Consider the following 17,080-nt stretch of genomic DNA (forward strand, 5'->3'; position numbering starts at 1 on the left):
TATGTACTTGGTCTGACCTCTAAATAAATATTAGAGAAAATTATACCAAAGTTACTTTTCTGGGGGGGAGTGGGGGGGAGGGTATTGGGGACTTTTGGGTTTAGCATTAGAAATGTAAATGAAGAAAATACCTAATTAAAAAAACCAAAAACCAAAAACAAAACCAACCAACCAACCAAACAAACAAAAAAACCAAAGTTACTTTTGGCAGAAGTGATTAACATTACTTTTCTAGAGTTCATGAAAAAAAAACCCAGTTCTCAGATCTAGGAAGCCTAACACATTCAAAGAGGGTAGATGGTTTTGTTTGTTTGTTTGTTTTTGTTTTTTTTGTTTTGTTTTGTTTTTACAAATGTATACCATAGTGAACCCAAAGGCATAAAGCACCAATCAGTGTGCTGATGTGATGGGTGAGTAAGAGAAATTCCAGTGGGTAAAAAGAGTTGGGATCATTGAGACATAGCTGATAGCTAGACATCACACAACTTTCTCAGAAACAAGAAGACAATACAATGATATTTCAACATAAACAAAATTAAAAAAAAAACAGGTGTAGTAAGTACGGTTTCTATTGCTGTGAAGAGACACAATGACCACCCCAACTCTTATAAAGGAAAATATTTTACTGGGGCTGGCTTACAGTTCAGAGGTTTAGTCCATTATCGTCATGGTGGGAAAAAGACAGACATGGTTCTGGAGAGGTAACTGAGAGTTTTACATTTGGCAGGCAGCAGGAAGAGAGAGTGACACTGGGCCTGGCTTGAGCTTCTGAAACTTCGAAGCCCATTCTCAGTGACACATTTTGTCCAACTAGACCACACCTCCAATAATGGCACTCCTTATGAGTATATGGGGGGCATTTCTGGAATATACAGCCAGCAAACTATCTTTTAAAAAAATTTTTCAGGCCAACAAATATTGAGAATTTATGAGATCTGATTAAAGAAAATTCTAAAGAATGAATCTTAAGAAAGGAAGACAAGATGATGATATGAGAGATAAACAAACCAAGATGTAATACATAATGCTGAGAGATCAGCTGTTCCAGTCTTAATGCTATCTTTGGGGTAAGACCCACTGAAGACAGCAAAAACAGACAAACAAACAAGCAAACAAACAAACAACAACAAAAACAGGAAACATAGAAAGCCTATTCCAAAGAATAAACAACTCAAGGCCCTTGATGAAAGGATTCCAGAGACAAATCCTCCAGGGACAGAAAACACAGGACTCCACCTTTCCTCTAACTCTCCCCATTTGAACATTTTTTTCCACCCGTAGTGCTAAATAACCCAGGCTTCTGTCAGTCTCTTTAGTTCAAGATTAACAAACAAAATGGAGTTCAAAGAGAGGTCTCAGAAATAGAACTTCAGAGAATAAATAAAAACTCTTACAAGCAGATTTCCTATGATACTTGCGGGCAAAGACTCCAATAAATCTTGCCCAAAGTCATTCATTTCTGTAGCTAAAAGATGGTAGTGGACATCAAGCTACAACAAAATGGCTTTTGTACACATGTTGTGCTTTCACTCCACACAGAAGAAAAGTCATAATTTATCTGTAAGGATAACACTTTACCCACAAAGATTATGTTTTCACTGCAAAGTTACACCTGAAGTGAGCCAGTAATAACAAAAAATAAGTTTAATAGTTTCCTTCTAGAGCAATGCTTTTCAACCTTCCTAATGCTGTGACCCTTGATTATAGTTCCTTATGTTCTAGTGACCCCTTCCAACCATAAAATTATTTTTGTTGCTACTTTATAACTGTAATTTTGCTACTGTTATCAACTGTGTTTTCTGATGGTCTTATGTGAAATGAAAGGGTCATTTGAAGCCCAAAGGGGTTGAGATCCACAAGTTGAGAATTGCTGTTCTCAAATATTTTTGTACCTCTATCTCCAATGTTCTTGGATGGCAAAAACATCAGCTAGAATCTAGAATTTTTCATCAACAACATCTTAAACTCAGTAAAAAGTTGAAAGAAGCTAAGTAGAAAATGCTGCCTAGATAAAAAAACAAAAACAAAACAAAATAAAACAAAACAAAAAACTAAAACCAAAACCAACCAACCAACCAACCAACCAAACAACCAACCAACCAACCAAACAAACAAACAAAAGATAAAAAACCTACCTTCTAGTAGGTGGGGGATGACTCAACAATTAAGAGCTGGTACTACTATTACAGAGGGCAGGAGTTCAGTCCCAGCAAGGCTGTTCACTGCCACATGGCTTCAGGGGATTTGACCTCTTTCTCTGGTTTCTGCATGCACCACACCCACATGTGCAAACATACAGGCAATCCATTAAAAACAAATCTAAAACAAGAGCTGAAAGTGAGACATGGCAAGAAGCTACAAATGCATACAATTGGTGTTCTATGGGAAAGGAAAGAAGGAGAAGCAATATGTTCATAATTAATGTCTGAGAAGTACCCAAGACAGATGAAAAACATTAAAACACAAAGAGCTCTGTATTCCCTGAGCAGAATAAATAGAGAGGAATAAATCCACACTCTTCACAGTCAGCTGCTGAAAACCAAATTTACAGAATAGATCTGAAGACAAGCCAGAGGTAAAGACACTTTCCTCTCCAAGAAACAAAAACACAGCTGGCTTTCAAAAGAAATGATGAAAGCAAGAACAGAATAGCATAATAGAGTTGAACAAAAGAAACAATAAAATCTGAAGCCTACAATTCTATGCATAAAGGCAAAATAAAGACATTTCTGGATGACTATAGTCTGGGCAAAACTGGGAACAGCAGAATACAGTACAAGAGCTACTCAAAGGAGCTCTTCAGGATTAAGCAGAACTATCCTAGAAAGACAAAGCACATTGTGGGAAGAAACAGCATACTGTAAGGAGCAAACTATGTAAGAGGTACACAAGTATTGGCTTTTAAAAAAATAAACAAATATCACATCTTGTGGTAAGGTATAAAGCAAAATCAAATATACGACTAACACATCTGAAAGACTAGATTCACGGAAATGAACTGGATTATGATTTTTGTTTTAAAATAGGTAAAAGTAATAATTTGCAATGACAAAGACTGTGGCAAGCTGCAATATGTATAATTACCATTAAAACTGGTAAAATTATGTTATTCAAAAATAATGTAGGGACTGGGCGATGGCTGAGTCACTGAGAGTACTTGCTCTCCAATGGCGAGGAACTGAACTCAATCCCTAGTACTCACTTAAATATCTGGGGCGGGGGGATTGGCAGAGCACATATCTGTCACACCAGTGCAGGCAGTGTAGCAGAAATAGCAAGCCCTGCATTCAGTGAGTCACTGTCTCCTCAGGGGATAAGATGGAGAGTGATACAATAAATGTGCTCCCCTACCTCATGTGTGATGTACCCACAAAACACACAATTCACATCTATACAAGTAATATAGAGGAAGAACACTATAAAATACTTGATTCCAGTGGAAGCAAAAAAAATAAACACAAGCACAAAGAGAAAACAGGGCTCAGTTAAGTAGACTCCAATCCCATTGTTAGGGATCTGTTTGTTTCCCTCCAAAGCTCACTTGCAGATACTCAAACTGACAAGAATGTAGAGACTTTGGGTGGCAATGTAAGTTTAGATAATGCCATCAATGTTGAATACCTGTGGTTAGTTTTCTTGCAGGAAGAAAAAGAGACTAAAGTTCCCCCTCATAGATGGATGAACATACAGTGTGATACGGTAAGGAAGCAACTAAGCATAGGACAGATTTATGGAACTAGAGTTTTCTTAAACAGAACTCCAGCCCTAATTCCAAGGGCTTAGCTCTAATTATAGAAGTTAAAGGTTATTAACTGGGTGCTATGGCTCATACCAGTAAGGCCAGTACCTGGAAGACTGAAGAAGCAACCTTGCTGTGAATCTGGGGCCAACCTGGGCTACAAAGTGAGACTTTGTCTAAAAAGTATGTTATTTTTTAAAAATATAATTAAAATTAAGTAAAGTGAAACAGTTATTTTTATTAGAAGTTTATCAAAGTGAAAGGCAAGCAAAAGGAAGAAGATTAATACAATGAAAAATCCATATGTATGTCCAGAATACAACAAAACCATGTCTTACCCTCAAAAGAACAAAACATCTGAAGACTTTGTAAAATAGGAAATCTAAAAGGCCATGAAAAAAAAATACTGTTTAATGTAATGAGTCATCATTTAATGCATGTTAAATCTTCAACAGACACTTCAGTCAGTCCTTGAAGGCTAACCATGACAGTGGTACAATATCTACTGGTGAGAAAGATCTGCAATTGGTGGGACTGACACACATTTCTTATGACACTAGACTGCTATAGTCATTCTGCAAAAACTGTTTGTCACTATCTACTTGGATGAATTAGAAGTATGTTTAAGAGTAATGAGGATTTATGTCTATTAAAAAGATAGATTCATAACTTTCCTTTGAGATGGGCAGAAAAAAACAAACAAAAGAAAAAGTCCATTAACATATGCTTACATATTTTTATGCATATATGCACACATATATGTGTGTGTGTACCTATAAACATACACATGAAGTTGGAAGGAGAACATGCAGAAGGGGTTGGAGGGAGGGGAATGCTTTAGTTATGAACAAAGTACGTAGTATACATGTATGAAATTTTGAAAACAAATTTAATGTAGAAAGATAAAATTTGTTAAGCTGTACAGCTGACCCAGGTAAACTTCTATCATAGGTAATTTATACCTAATTTTTTTATTAGAAATAAACAAATCTGTCTTTGAAAGACAAATAAATAAGGCAAGCATCAGGCACAATATCCTTGGTTTGTTCTTGATTGCTTTTTGTTTTGTTTTGTACGTAGTCTTAACTTGTCTATGTAGACAAAACCATAGAAAGTGACTTTCCTTTGCCACCTGTGATACCACACCCTGCTTAAATTTTGATTTTTAAAGTAAGATTGATAGCTCTTCAGGATTCCTGCATCCAATTCACCAAAATTAACTAATAAAATATCTTATACAAGGCAAATTTTTGTAGTTCTACAATAAGAAATGGCAATTTTACCTTATAAGGGGAAATTTTAGCATAAGGTACTGCATGCAATAATTCTTACAGACAAAATTTTGATGAGGATGCATAGGATTCGAACATAAAACATTTTAAAGGTATATATATGGCATCACAAAATTAAACACTATACATTCCTTCCTAGCTCAAAGAAAATTTGGTTTCAATCCTAATTTTAATAACTCAAAGGAATTGGTATCCTACTAGACTCTACTGTGAGTTGTTTTAGAATTTATTGAAAATGAAGACACATCATACCAAAATTTATGGGACATAATGAATGCAGTGGTATGAGGAAAACTCATAGCTCTAAGTGCATCCAAAAAGAACTGGAGAGAGCTTACATTAGCAGCTTGACAGCATACCTGAAAGCTCTAGAACAAAAAGAAGCAAATATACCCAAAAGGGTAGATGGCAGGAAATATCTCAGGGCTGAAATCAATGAAATAGAGACAAAAGGAACTATACAAAGACTCAATAAAAGTAGGAGCTGGTTCTTTGAGAAAATCAACAAGATAGATAAACCCTTAGCCAGACTAACCAACCAGAGGGCACAGAGACAGTATCCTAATTAACAAAATCAGAAATGAAAAGGGAGGCATAACAAGAAAATATATCTTAAAAATATTCTGTTTGGCTGGGCGTGGTGGTGCAAGCTTTTAATCCCAGCACTTGGGAGGCAGGGCAGGAGGATTTCTGAGTTTGAGGCCAGCCTGGTCTACAAATGAGTTCCAGGACAGCCAGGGCTATAAAGAGAAACCCTGTCTCGAAAAAACAAAACAAACAAACAAACAAACAAAAAAAATCTGTTTGTTGACTATTAACAGTTGAAAATATTAAGATTATGTTCTACAAAAAAGAAAGATTTAAACTAATAATGAATTTTGGTAATGTTTTTAGTAATACTGGGTTTTATTTTTATTTTACTAATACTGAATACATATGCACAATTTATCAAAATTGAATCCATAAGAAAACCTAAATAACCCTATAATTGTATTTTTAAATAATGAAGTTGCTTTATTCTGGTTAACTTACAAATAAAAGCATACAGCGAGTTTAAGAAAAGCATTCACTATAATAAAGTAATTGAACCAACAAGCCTAAAACCCCCTGCACTTCAGCTCCAGAAGGTTTTACCATTCAAGGATTAGATAATTGCAACATTGTGCAGATTTTCTTTAACAGAGCCAAGGAAAAAAACATTACCCATGCTATTTTGAGATGATACCAATGGCAGATCAGAACAGTACAGAAAGCGATAAGTATAGACCAATACTAGCTTACATAAATGTAAATAATGCTTGTCTCGGTGTGCTATTAATAAATGCCATGACATACACACTAGAGATACACTGATATTCTAGAGACTTCAGCTAGCTTACTGTTAGAAGTTAAATTCTATGCTTGCCACCAAAATATATTTGAAGATAAAGAGTTACATGAAACCTTTTGTTTTTAAAAGGGTTGTTTTATTTTGTGTGTTTGTGTGCATGTGTGTGAGTGCAGAATTCCACAGAGGTGCAAGGTGTGGGCTCCCCTGGAGCTGGAGTTACAGCCTGTAGTGAGCTATCTCCAATTCTAGATAAGGGGGAGTATATATACTCTCAATTTTTGAGCCTTCTCTCAGCCCCATGGATTACATAATGCTTCCAATAGCCACAGAAACAATTGATGAAACATTCACTTATGACAAACTTACTCACCAAATAAAGAATTTACCTGATAACCACGATAGAAGCTATTTTTGAAGACTACATAATAAAACCTTTCTAAGCAGTGTACAGATGGGCCTTGCCAAAGCAGGAAGGAAGGAAACAGAATTAAAGATTAAAGATCTGCAGATAAAGAAAGAAACAAAGTTGTCATGATTTTTAGATGATATTATTGTTCATGTTGTCATGATTTTTAGATTATATTATTGTTCATGTGGCAAATTTGAAAGCAGGTACTGGTAAATAAAATGGCTATTTAATTATGTCAAATTTGATTGACCAGAAATTAATATATAAAGATAAGTATACTAATGAGAGTAGGGAGCTTTAAATAAATTTATACACATATGGAAAACTTGATTCATGCAGACCAGTGATGTGGGGACAAGTGATGATCTTCATGGAATAAACAACAAAGTAATCCGTTTTCATATGGACTAAGCCTGAATGCCAAATGCAAAACCATTGGAAACCATTGGAACACAAGACAATAAGTTACTTTAGAATCCCAAGGATGCAACTGTGTGCTCTGTATGTGCCTTGGTGTGTGTGATATCCATGTGTGTGTGTGTGGATGTGTCTTGTATGTGTGCTCCCACTTGCAGAGGCCAGAGGTGGTTGCCAGGCAGTTACAGCGGGTTGTGTGTTACCTTTCAATGCTGGGAATTGCCAATTTTCAGCAAGGGGAGTATTGCCATGAAAAGCTGAGCTATTTCAGCCCAATGAATTACACAATGCTTTCCACAGCCACTGAAACAATTGATGAAATTATTTTCATTTTATTTACTGAGGCAGGGTCTCTCTCTGGACTTAAAGTTGAGAATCTGATAATTTAGCTAATAAGCTTGCTTTGAGGGTGGGGCGAGGGGTGAAATCCCTTCCTCTTTATATTGGTATTATTTGTGGCTACCACACTTGCCCACCTTTTCTATGGGAGCTTGGTAGTCCAGCTTTGATCCTTCCATTTACACAGCAAGGGCCTTTATCCATTGAACCATCTCTCCCACTCCTTGAATATACAATTCTTTTTTTCCCCTTCTTTCTTGAAGATACAATTATGAACAAATGATAAACGAAAGTTCCAGTAACTTAAACGTAAAAATTTCACTGAGACACATGGAGAGATAAAGAGAAAATCTCAGAAGCAGTCTGGAAGCAGACATTTGTAGCACATACAATGACTTAGATATTGACTGAGACATGGATTGTACAAAGAAAAGACTCCAATGAGTCAATTAGGTACAGAAAAACAACTTCCTAGGAGAATAAGTACAAATCAGGTATCAGAAAGGAAGACAGAAAGCTGAATACTTGATCAGCAAATACAAAAGGCAGCCCGTCTTACTGGCTGCCTGGAAATGCTAAGTAAAATCCTACTGGAATGGGACTACTACATAACTCTCCAGACTAAAAATGTAATTTGTTATGACAGGTTTGTGGAACATCAAGATTTCTGACCCTTTGCTGGAGGGAGTGCCAAATAGTTTGGCACTTGAGGAAGATCTTGGAAATAACCTATTAAAGCTGAATATATTATGAATCCTATGACCTATTTTTTCTACTCTTGGAAGCACACAGTAAAAAAGCACTTGCACACATAGTCATGGGTGTTAAAGGACATTATGTGGTTGCCATGGTAGGTAGTCATTTTAATGTTTGTCTGCAGGTGTCCATTCTCATGTGAAATCCACCCCTTGAGTGTATATATAGGGTGGGGGTGGGAGGGTCAATCACTTCTAAAGAATGGAAGTGACAAAAATAGATGCCATTTTTGAGATTAGAGAAGAAAAGGGTAATATGGTTCTTCTCTCTCTTTTGGCAAACCCTCACTCTAGGGTTGGGGTAGAAGGAGCAAAAACTTATGTCACAGCAAGCCTTTGTAATGAGGCCCTCACTGCAGAGAAAGACATGCCTGGCCCAAATCAGGGAGATCCCAAGTTTACAACAGTCCTGTGTTAGTTCCAATGACCCTTGAGTCAGGCTGAGCCAATACCCCTTTACTACAGTGTGTGAGAACCTCCAGAGACTCCAGTCTAGATCCACAGAAACTGGCAGGTGGTAAAGAAATATTAGAAGTGGCTTTGTAGTTGTTTATTATTGATCTTATACTGTTATGTGTTGGGATAGCTTGTCACATTAAAAAAAATGAATACATTTCCCCAAGTGAGAAACCTAAATGCTCAATGGTAGAATAACTATAGGGTATTAAACCAATTAGAAATAAAAATGAAGGAAGTATAAGCAAGGATTAATCCTAGAGCTATAAGAATATACAGGATAATATTCATGAATGAAAGCATGACAAAATCATAAAGCAACCCATGTATGTTTTACACATAAGAGTAGAACTATGAAAACGGCGTAGTTGAAAGGAAAATCGCGAAGGATGCCAAGTCTCAGGCAGGGAAGGGCAGAAATGAGACCCTCCATTATGGTATTCAAGCCTTATTTTTTTACTTACAAGACGGCCAAGCGTTTATTTCACTATCTTGTAGATTAGACCACTTTGGAATGATAAGCATTCATTTTATTCTTAAGTCTTTAAAGCAACGCAAAACAGAGTGAAGAGCTAGCTGAAACGCAATCACTTTGCAAATCCTTTGGAGAATGGACAAATGGTTAGCGGGTCAGCCCATAGACAAGAGACATTGGTTCATCTCTTTAAGAGATTCTTCCTCCACGTTTCCACGATTGTCTAATTGGCAAGATCCTTTTTCCCCCTCTTCCATTTTTGTCCTTCATTTCAGGTTGGGCCAACCCAGAAGGCCTGCGGGGGGTGGGGGGTTGTGTATCTGCCAACTGGATAATCTAAGCCCCTGCTGCTGCAGGCCGAAGGCGGTCCAGACCTGCGTTCTCCAGAAGCCCCACACCCATTTCAGCAGCACCCTGCCCACATCCTCCCACCCACCTCTCAGAGCAAATATACTCCAGGCCCCTGGGTGCTTAAAGGACATGGAGAGGACTTTTACCTGGGGGCGGGTAAAGGAGGCTAAGCAGGGACTGTGGCCCTTAAAGAATTCTGTGTGGAGTCTCCTTCCGCAACCTCTGAGGTTCCTTTCATCAAATCCCAAAGGCTCCCTGCTGAACACAAACCACTCAATAAGGAAATGGGAAACGGCTGGGAGGGGGTTCCTGGCTGGCGAAGGGATAACAATGCAGGAAGACTGAAGGAGATATCTAAAGCAGCGGAAAGCTCAGAAAGAGACAGAGAGGAAGGTCTCAATGTGGAATGCATCAGCCACCTCCGCACGCCCGAGTTGCCCACACCAGCCCCCCACGCAGCCCCAGGCACTCGCCACCTCCTGCCCCCTTCCCCGCGAAGCACCCCACCCTTCTGGCAGTGGCCTTTGTCATCGCAGGCCTCTCCTGGTGCAGACCCTATCGCGGAGCCAGACTCACTCTGCGTCGCTGTTCCCTGAAGTGCTGATTCGGAGGCACAACAGCAAAGGAGGAAGCTACCCAAGGGGAAGAAGCTTCAGGCCTGCAAGGGAATAGGCGGTGGACCAGTGGATGGGGGACGTGGAAAGTCACTGGCAGAGAAGGGGGAGCAAGCAATGGGCCGTCCTGAGAACTGATTGGCTACACGGGGATGTGGGCGGTGCTCCGCTCTCTGCCCCCAGACCTTAGAGGCTCTCCTTTATGTCAATTTCTGCTCCAAGGCTTGGATGTGCAGCTGGCCAATTTCTAAAACACATACATACATACATACATACATACATACATACATACATACATACATACAGCTTAACACTGTGAACAAATAAGACATTGATAAAACAAGAGAGCTTTTATCAGAAATTATACACAATTATATTAAGAGAAGAATTAAAGCTATGGGTCCTATATTAAATTTAATGAAAAAGTCAAGTTTTGGTAGAAGAGAGTGTGTCTACACTTTGTTATATCCCAAACATCTGGAGTTTGAAGCTGTTGCATCTTCCTTAGTTTCATAAACTGGAAGTATGAGTGAATAGTGGCGGCTACAACAAATTGCCAGACAAGGAGGTGAATTAAGCCACACCCTTCCGACATCTTACAGTTCTGTACATCAGAAGCCTGGCACAGGTTCCACTGGGTAAAGCTGGGAAAATCAATGGGAGGATTTGCTTTCCTCCCTTCTCCAGATTCCAGAGTAGGCCTCAAATGATCTGACTTTGCCTGCTCAGGGACTTGCCCTGTCTGCAGAGGCAGTGGCCTCATCACTCCACCCTATACTTCTGCTATGGCATCTTCTCAGCTTTCTGATGCCCTCAGTTCCTTAGGGGACCCTGGTATCCATTCCAGTGGTTCTATCCAAATGACTTCTCAGCTCAGGGTCAGGTAACTAGCAAGCCTAATTCCATCCAGATCACAACTTCTTGGTCCTGTAACATTGCATCCTAACATGCTCTAGAATGATATATGGTTTCTATGGGGTCGTGTGTCTTCCCCCGAAGGTATGTTAGGATGTTTTTGCCCTGTTCTGTGATACTTGTCTCTATCAGGGTTAAAATAGGACTCTACGACTACATGTGACAAAGATCGTGCAAATGTCTGCTTTAACCTGAAAGAGGGCAGGTAATTCCAGACATGGGTGATTGCATCGTACTGTCACATTGATTGAGTTCACTCTGTTGTAACTAGGACATCCTCTTTGTAATGTGGGTCCCTTCATCACTGACCTTCAGCTCAGCTCACTGGTACCTAACTCAAAATCAAATCATTCTCTGGGGGTCTTTGCACAGCTCCATCGACATCTAGCCCATATGCTCATCCTTCTTCCGACTTACATGTTACTTACATGTTCTTTGCCAAGTAGTGCTGGGTCCTGGAGCAAAAGATAAAAGAGGGGAGCCAGTACCAGGCTCCCAGCATATTTCTGACAGCCTCTGAGAATTTGAGGAGACCTTTCTCACACATTGTCACAGTGTGCTTCAGTTGTAACATGACTGACGGGTAGCCTGATCCTGTTCTACCCCAATTCTAGCGGGCCTTTCTTTTTTGACCTCTTTTTTGAGGCCACGTCTCTCATTCCATTCAGTCCTCTTTTCTCCCCTGCATTGTTAAGTTTCCTCCCTGAGATAGTGCAGTTCCATAGGCAGAATGTGTAGTGGGAAGATCATATCAACAGAACACTTGCCTTGGTCTCCAAGAACCACTTATTACCACTTCAAATTCTGCTACTTTAAGAATTGGAACACACTGTGATAATGTGTGAGAAAAGTCCTCAAGAATTCCCAGGCCCTCCTCTTCCCTCTTTTTCTCCAGAGGCCTGCACTTCTTAGAAAAGAGCATGTAACACTCAGAAGAAGAGCAGAAGCAGGAGCTGGGAGAGGATGAGTTGTAACAAGGACCTCAGCGGCGAAGGGCAATATAACCTGTGCTTTCTCCATACTGAGTGGGAAGGAGCTCTGTGCACTGACAATGTATCTGTGCAACCCCCAAGATGCTGAAAATGGGGTGGAGGAAGGGATGGAGGGAGGGAGGGGGTGGCTTTCCAGTGATCTGTAGGCTAGGGAGAAGAGGATCTAGGTCAGTCTGTTTGCCACACAAGCATGAGGGGCTGGGTTTGAGCCCAAGTAAAAGGCTGGGTGTAGTGACATAGGCTTGTAATCTGCAATCCCAGTGCTAAGGAGGCAGGGACTGAATTCCTGTGGGTTAATTGACAATCAACCTAATCTACTTAGTGAGCTTTGAGCCACTGTCTAAAAACAAAACAACAACAACAACAACAACAACAACAAAGCTAAGATAGATGGCTCCTGAAAATGTATACCCAAGTTACCCTTTGGCCTCCACCAACACACACACACACACACACACAGACACACACAGACACACACAGACACACACAGACACACACAGACACACACACACATACACACACACATGCAAGCACCTACGTTTCATTGTCATCCTCTATTTCTATCTGTACAAACCCTTTCTGCTGCCTGTATTTTGGAGTCCCTTTGTCCACAGAGGGACAACCCAAACTAAAAATGGTCCTTTACCCTCTGTGTATGTGAGGAGAGGCCTACAAGCATGCATTCTGCTGGTTGTCTCCTTTGAGAGAAGGAGGCTTTGTCAAGAGAGCAATGCAATTGTTTTGACAGGTGAGATCCAGCTCAGCGGCAAGGGGCCCTGGTCTACGGAAAACAGTTGGTAAACTGCAAACACCTATCTCCACAGCTCCTCTCACTCAATTCTGAACCACAGACACACCAGACTCCTGCAGCTCTCACTGTGGTGGCCATATAAATTAGTGTCTGACCTTTGAAGGCATTTGGGTTTGTAATCCCACATCTATTGGTTCACTGCATGATGCACCCCTCTATGGGTAAAGGGCAATCCCCAGCAATGTGGCAACTTGAGTTGAGAAAGGGACATAGAATTGCAAAACCTTTGGAAGGTCTCCAAAGGACAAGCGTGTGCACACACACACATGCACACACACAGGACCCATATATACATGTCTACATATGTGACTCTATATTGTATAACGACGAAAATCTGAAAGACTCCTCCATCCTCATTTTAGGATACTCCTTTGAAATCATAGCTATCAAATTCTTCTGAATTTCTATTAATTTGAAAATTGAATATATATTTCAATTAAAACTGTTATTTAAAATCAACTTTAAGAGCAACTTTTCTAGGAGTTTTGGGATATTTAAGCTTCCAAATTGGATTTTAATAATAATAATAAAAAAGACTTGTCTATTGTACTGGCTAGTTTTGTGTCAACTTGACACAGCTGGAGTTATGTTATCACAGAGAAAGGAGCTTCAGTTGAGGAAATGCCTCCATGAGATCCAACTGTAAGGCATCTTCTCAATTAGTGATCAAGGGGGGAAGGCCCCTTGTGGGTGGGACCATCTCTGGGCTGGTAGTCTTGGTTCTATAAGAGAGCAGGCTGAGCAAGCCAGGGGAAGCAAGCCAGTAAGGAACATCCTTCCATGGCCTCTGCATCAGCTCCTGCTTCCTGACCTGCTTGAGTTCCAGTCCTGAACTTCCTTGGTGATGAACAGCAGTATGGAAGTGTAAGCTAAATAAACCCTTTCCTCCCCAACTGCTTCTTGGTCATGATGTTTGTGCAGGAATAGAAACTCTGACTAAGACATCTATGTTATTGTCTTTGTGAATAATTCAACTAGAAAGACAAGGTAATAAAGGCCAGCCTTTCTCCCTAATTTCACATAAGAGCAGGAACAGTGACCCTTGCTCCCCATTACATGACAATGTGATGTACCTAGAAGACAGACTGTTCCAGGGAGTCACAGAGTCAATGGCCTGCAGTTGCTTCGTGAAGCATTGATTATGAGATTCAGTCTAGTAATAGATGCTTTTGAATGCAGAGAAAGTCAACTGTATTTTATTAGAGAGGACAAAGGATTATGTGAAACGGTTCCTGATAGAAGCCACCATTGCTGTTAAAAATCATCCAAATTGTAGCTCAGTTTAAAGAGCAGAGAATACTTGCACCTAAGCATTTGAGATCGATTTGTTTAAATGGTGTTCCAGTCCCCTCTGAGTATTAAGGAAATTCCTTTTCATAAGTAATACAGACCAACAAAATGCCTACCACTGTTATATTACCAATATCAAATTTTCAGATCCAATTTGAGGTTAGCCAGTTGTCCCCAAAATTGCATTTATGACTGCAGGGCATGAGACATTTGAATCTTCAGTCTTCAGTCATTTCTTGGCTTTGATAGCTTTGACATTTTTGAAGATTCTACATATCCACAGTGAAGGATCATTACTTATTATATTAGAAGTGAGACTTCCTCTTCATTGTGAGAACAGGAGTTATATGATGAGATGCATCTTCAGAGACATGATGGGGTGGGTGGGAGGGATTGCTACTCTGGGTGGATGTGTTTCTGATTACAGGAAGTTTACAGGACTTTTAATGTAAAGGGAATTCACAGAGCAGTGCTGTTTTGTTTGTTTGTTTGTTTGTTTGTTTTAATAAAAGTGCTTAGCATTCTATTGGCTTCCTTAAATTATTCTTTTTCAAAATATTAAGTTCTGTCTGAGGTACTGAATCTGGCAAAGTTTCCTCTTGGAAACACTTTTTAATGCATGTTTAGAAGCTTCTATGTCTGTCTGCCTGTCAAAAATGATCAACAAGTGAATATTAGATAAAGTACACACAGAAAAGGAAAAGCAGGATACTGCCTATAGCGTGAAATATTAAAAAATGCAATCCACGCTATCTCTGGCAAGGAACCGGCAGGCCTTGTTCTTATCTCGTGGAGACTCTCTGACCCAGAGCTCGGAAATCTTTCCATCCAGCTCACTAAGTTCCCATGGCGGGTCACTGCCACACCACCCCCACATTTCCAAATTCCCGTGGCTGGCTGGGGTGCCCTGCCATCATACATTTATTTTCTCTGGAACTCAGTTGAGTGTTGTGAAGGAAAACACCACACAATCTTACTTTAGAATAAAAAAGCAACACAATCTCTAGGCACAACGACTAACATTCTAATTTATAAGCCATTCTATGTTAAATCCTCCAGTAGCAGATACAAATGGATCCACCACCTAAATTGGGGACCTTTGCTATCTACATTTTCACCTCCATGCACCTGTCCCAAAGCCTGTCCTTCTCTCCTCTTCTGATGTCCCTCTCTGACTGACCAGGAAGTCCTGCCTACTCTCCCAGAGATTGGTTTCTGTATTCATTAGAAGGGTCACATGAAGTCCTGAGTAAGTGATTCACTCTTTGTCTCAGGCAGCCCCTCTTGGGGAAGCAGAATTAGCATCAAAATACAACCAGCACCAGGGTAATCCACAACACTGCCCACTAAAATAAATAAACACAGTGTCAAAAGAAGAGCTGCTTTCTTTGAATATGAACTATTAATCATGAAACCCGATGTTGCAAGGATATTAAGATGGAGTGACAGAGACCATTGTCTTCAGCTTCAGATGGGTGGAGTAAGGAGAAAACTTTCCTTTTGGCTAAGTAGCCAGGAATAAGCAAATATGTTCTTACAACGAGGTTTAAATTTTGGGCAAACAGATTGTGGGAAAGGCAGAAGGAAGATGAGCAATGTTTTTTAGAGAGGATTTTAATATCAGAAAATTTCAAGGCTGTTTTCCTAACAATCCATGAGGTTTGGTATGCTGCACAATTACTCTGACCTTAGTGAAAATTAGGAGTTTGACTTCAGGAGCTGGAGCTGGGGAGAGTGGATGCCTTTAAAGGTCAAGGATTATCTCAGTGTTCTTCCTGTTGAGAAGATTGGCTGAAGAGTTAAAGAAAAACCGAAGAACAAATAAAAATCAGAACTCCTTACATTTTTTCCACTAAGAATTTAAAATGAAAATAAAATAAATCTCCTTCATTGTAAAAGAATGCTACTTAACATTGTTAAATATTTATTTTTAATTTTTTTCTAAAAAAATTAAAAATAAAAAACAGCTATAAGCTGTGCCTTAATTTAAAGTTTTCAAGACTTTTAGAGTTGGCAAAATGGCTCAGAGGGTAATGGTGCTTGCCTGCAATATGACAACTAGATTCAATTCCAGGGATGGATGTCATGAAAGGAGAAGACCTCTGACCTTCGAATGGACACTGTGGCACATGTATGTGCACACACAACAAGTATGATGTAATATGAAAACATTCACGATTTTTAATTTTGAAATAGAGATTCAGAGGAAGTTGTAAAAAGAGCCATGCTGGCTGTAGCCTCATATATTACAAACAAGAAGCAGAGTAAGTATACTTTGCAGAGCTGATTGGAGCTTCCCCACTTTTGAGTGTGCTCCTTTGTATCATTTTATGTCATTGTATTATGTGAGTAAGGTTGTGTGCATTAGAAATGGTTCATCACAAGAGTCCTTTGAGAACTTCCTTATAGTACACACATCCCTATAAATACAATGTCTGAACATTGTATGCTAGACACTGTTCTGGGTACTAGATGTACGTTTGTGACTAAGTCCCCAATCTAAGTAGTTAAAAAGTAAATCCTTTAAAATGTGAATAGTATATGTTCCGTGATGAGCATCATAGGAACAAGTAGTTTTTACAAAGATTGCAAAGAGTTGAGCACGCACACAGGTGCCACTTTTTCTCATAGTCAGATAAGGGAGATATTATTGTTTGCATTTTATATGAATAAAGGTTTATAGTGATTAAATGGTTTACTTGGGGCTATAAAACAAAGAAACTATATATTCAATTTCATAATTTTATAAACATTACAGCAAAATTTTTCTATGTCCAGGCTATTACCAGCTCTTTTTAAATGTTACTTTTAATGTCTGCACAGTAGTTTGTGGTGACTTTCCAGGACACACGCTAAACAAAGTTATGCTTTAAAAAATAATTCTTGTCTTGTAGA

The 17,080-nt window shown here is 39.3% G+C and overlaps 1 protein-coding gene across 5 annotated transcripts in view; it reads right to left on the reverse strand.

Annotated features, from left to right (window-relative positions):
• Tcaf1 (TRPM8 channel-associated factor 1) overlaps nucleotides 1-10,312 on the reverse strand; it is a 42,133-nt gene extending 31,821 nt beyond the window's left edge. For 2 of the 5 annotated variants that reach the window (NM_001355768.1, NM_001355769.1), the window contains exon 1: nucleotides 10,140-10,296. The gene's annotated coding sequence lies outside the window, so the exon portion shown is untranslated. Of the gene's footprint in view, nucleotides 1-9,709; nucleotides 9,822-10,139 lie in introns of all 5 variants that reach the window. The other 3 variants (XM_006506752.4, XM_006506754.4, NM_001355770.1) reach the window with 3 other exon arrangements.
• Nucleotides 10,313-17,080: the final 6,768 nt, after the last annotated feature.

The sequence above is a fragment of the Mus musculus genome, chromosome 6 (genome assembly GCF_000001635.26).
Source record: "Mus musculus strain C57BL/6J chromosome 6, GRCm38.p6 C57BL/6J".
NCBI classification, from domain to species: domain Eukaryota; kingdom Metazoa; phylum Chordata; class Mammalia; order Rodentia; family Muridae; genus Mus; species Mus musculus.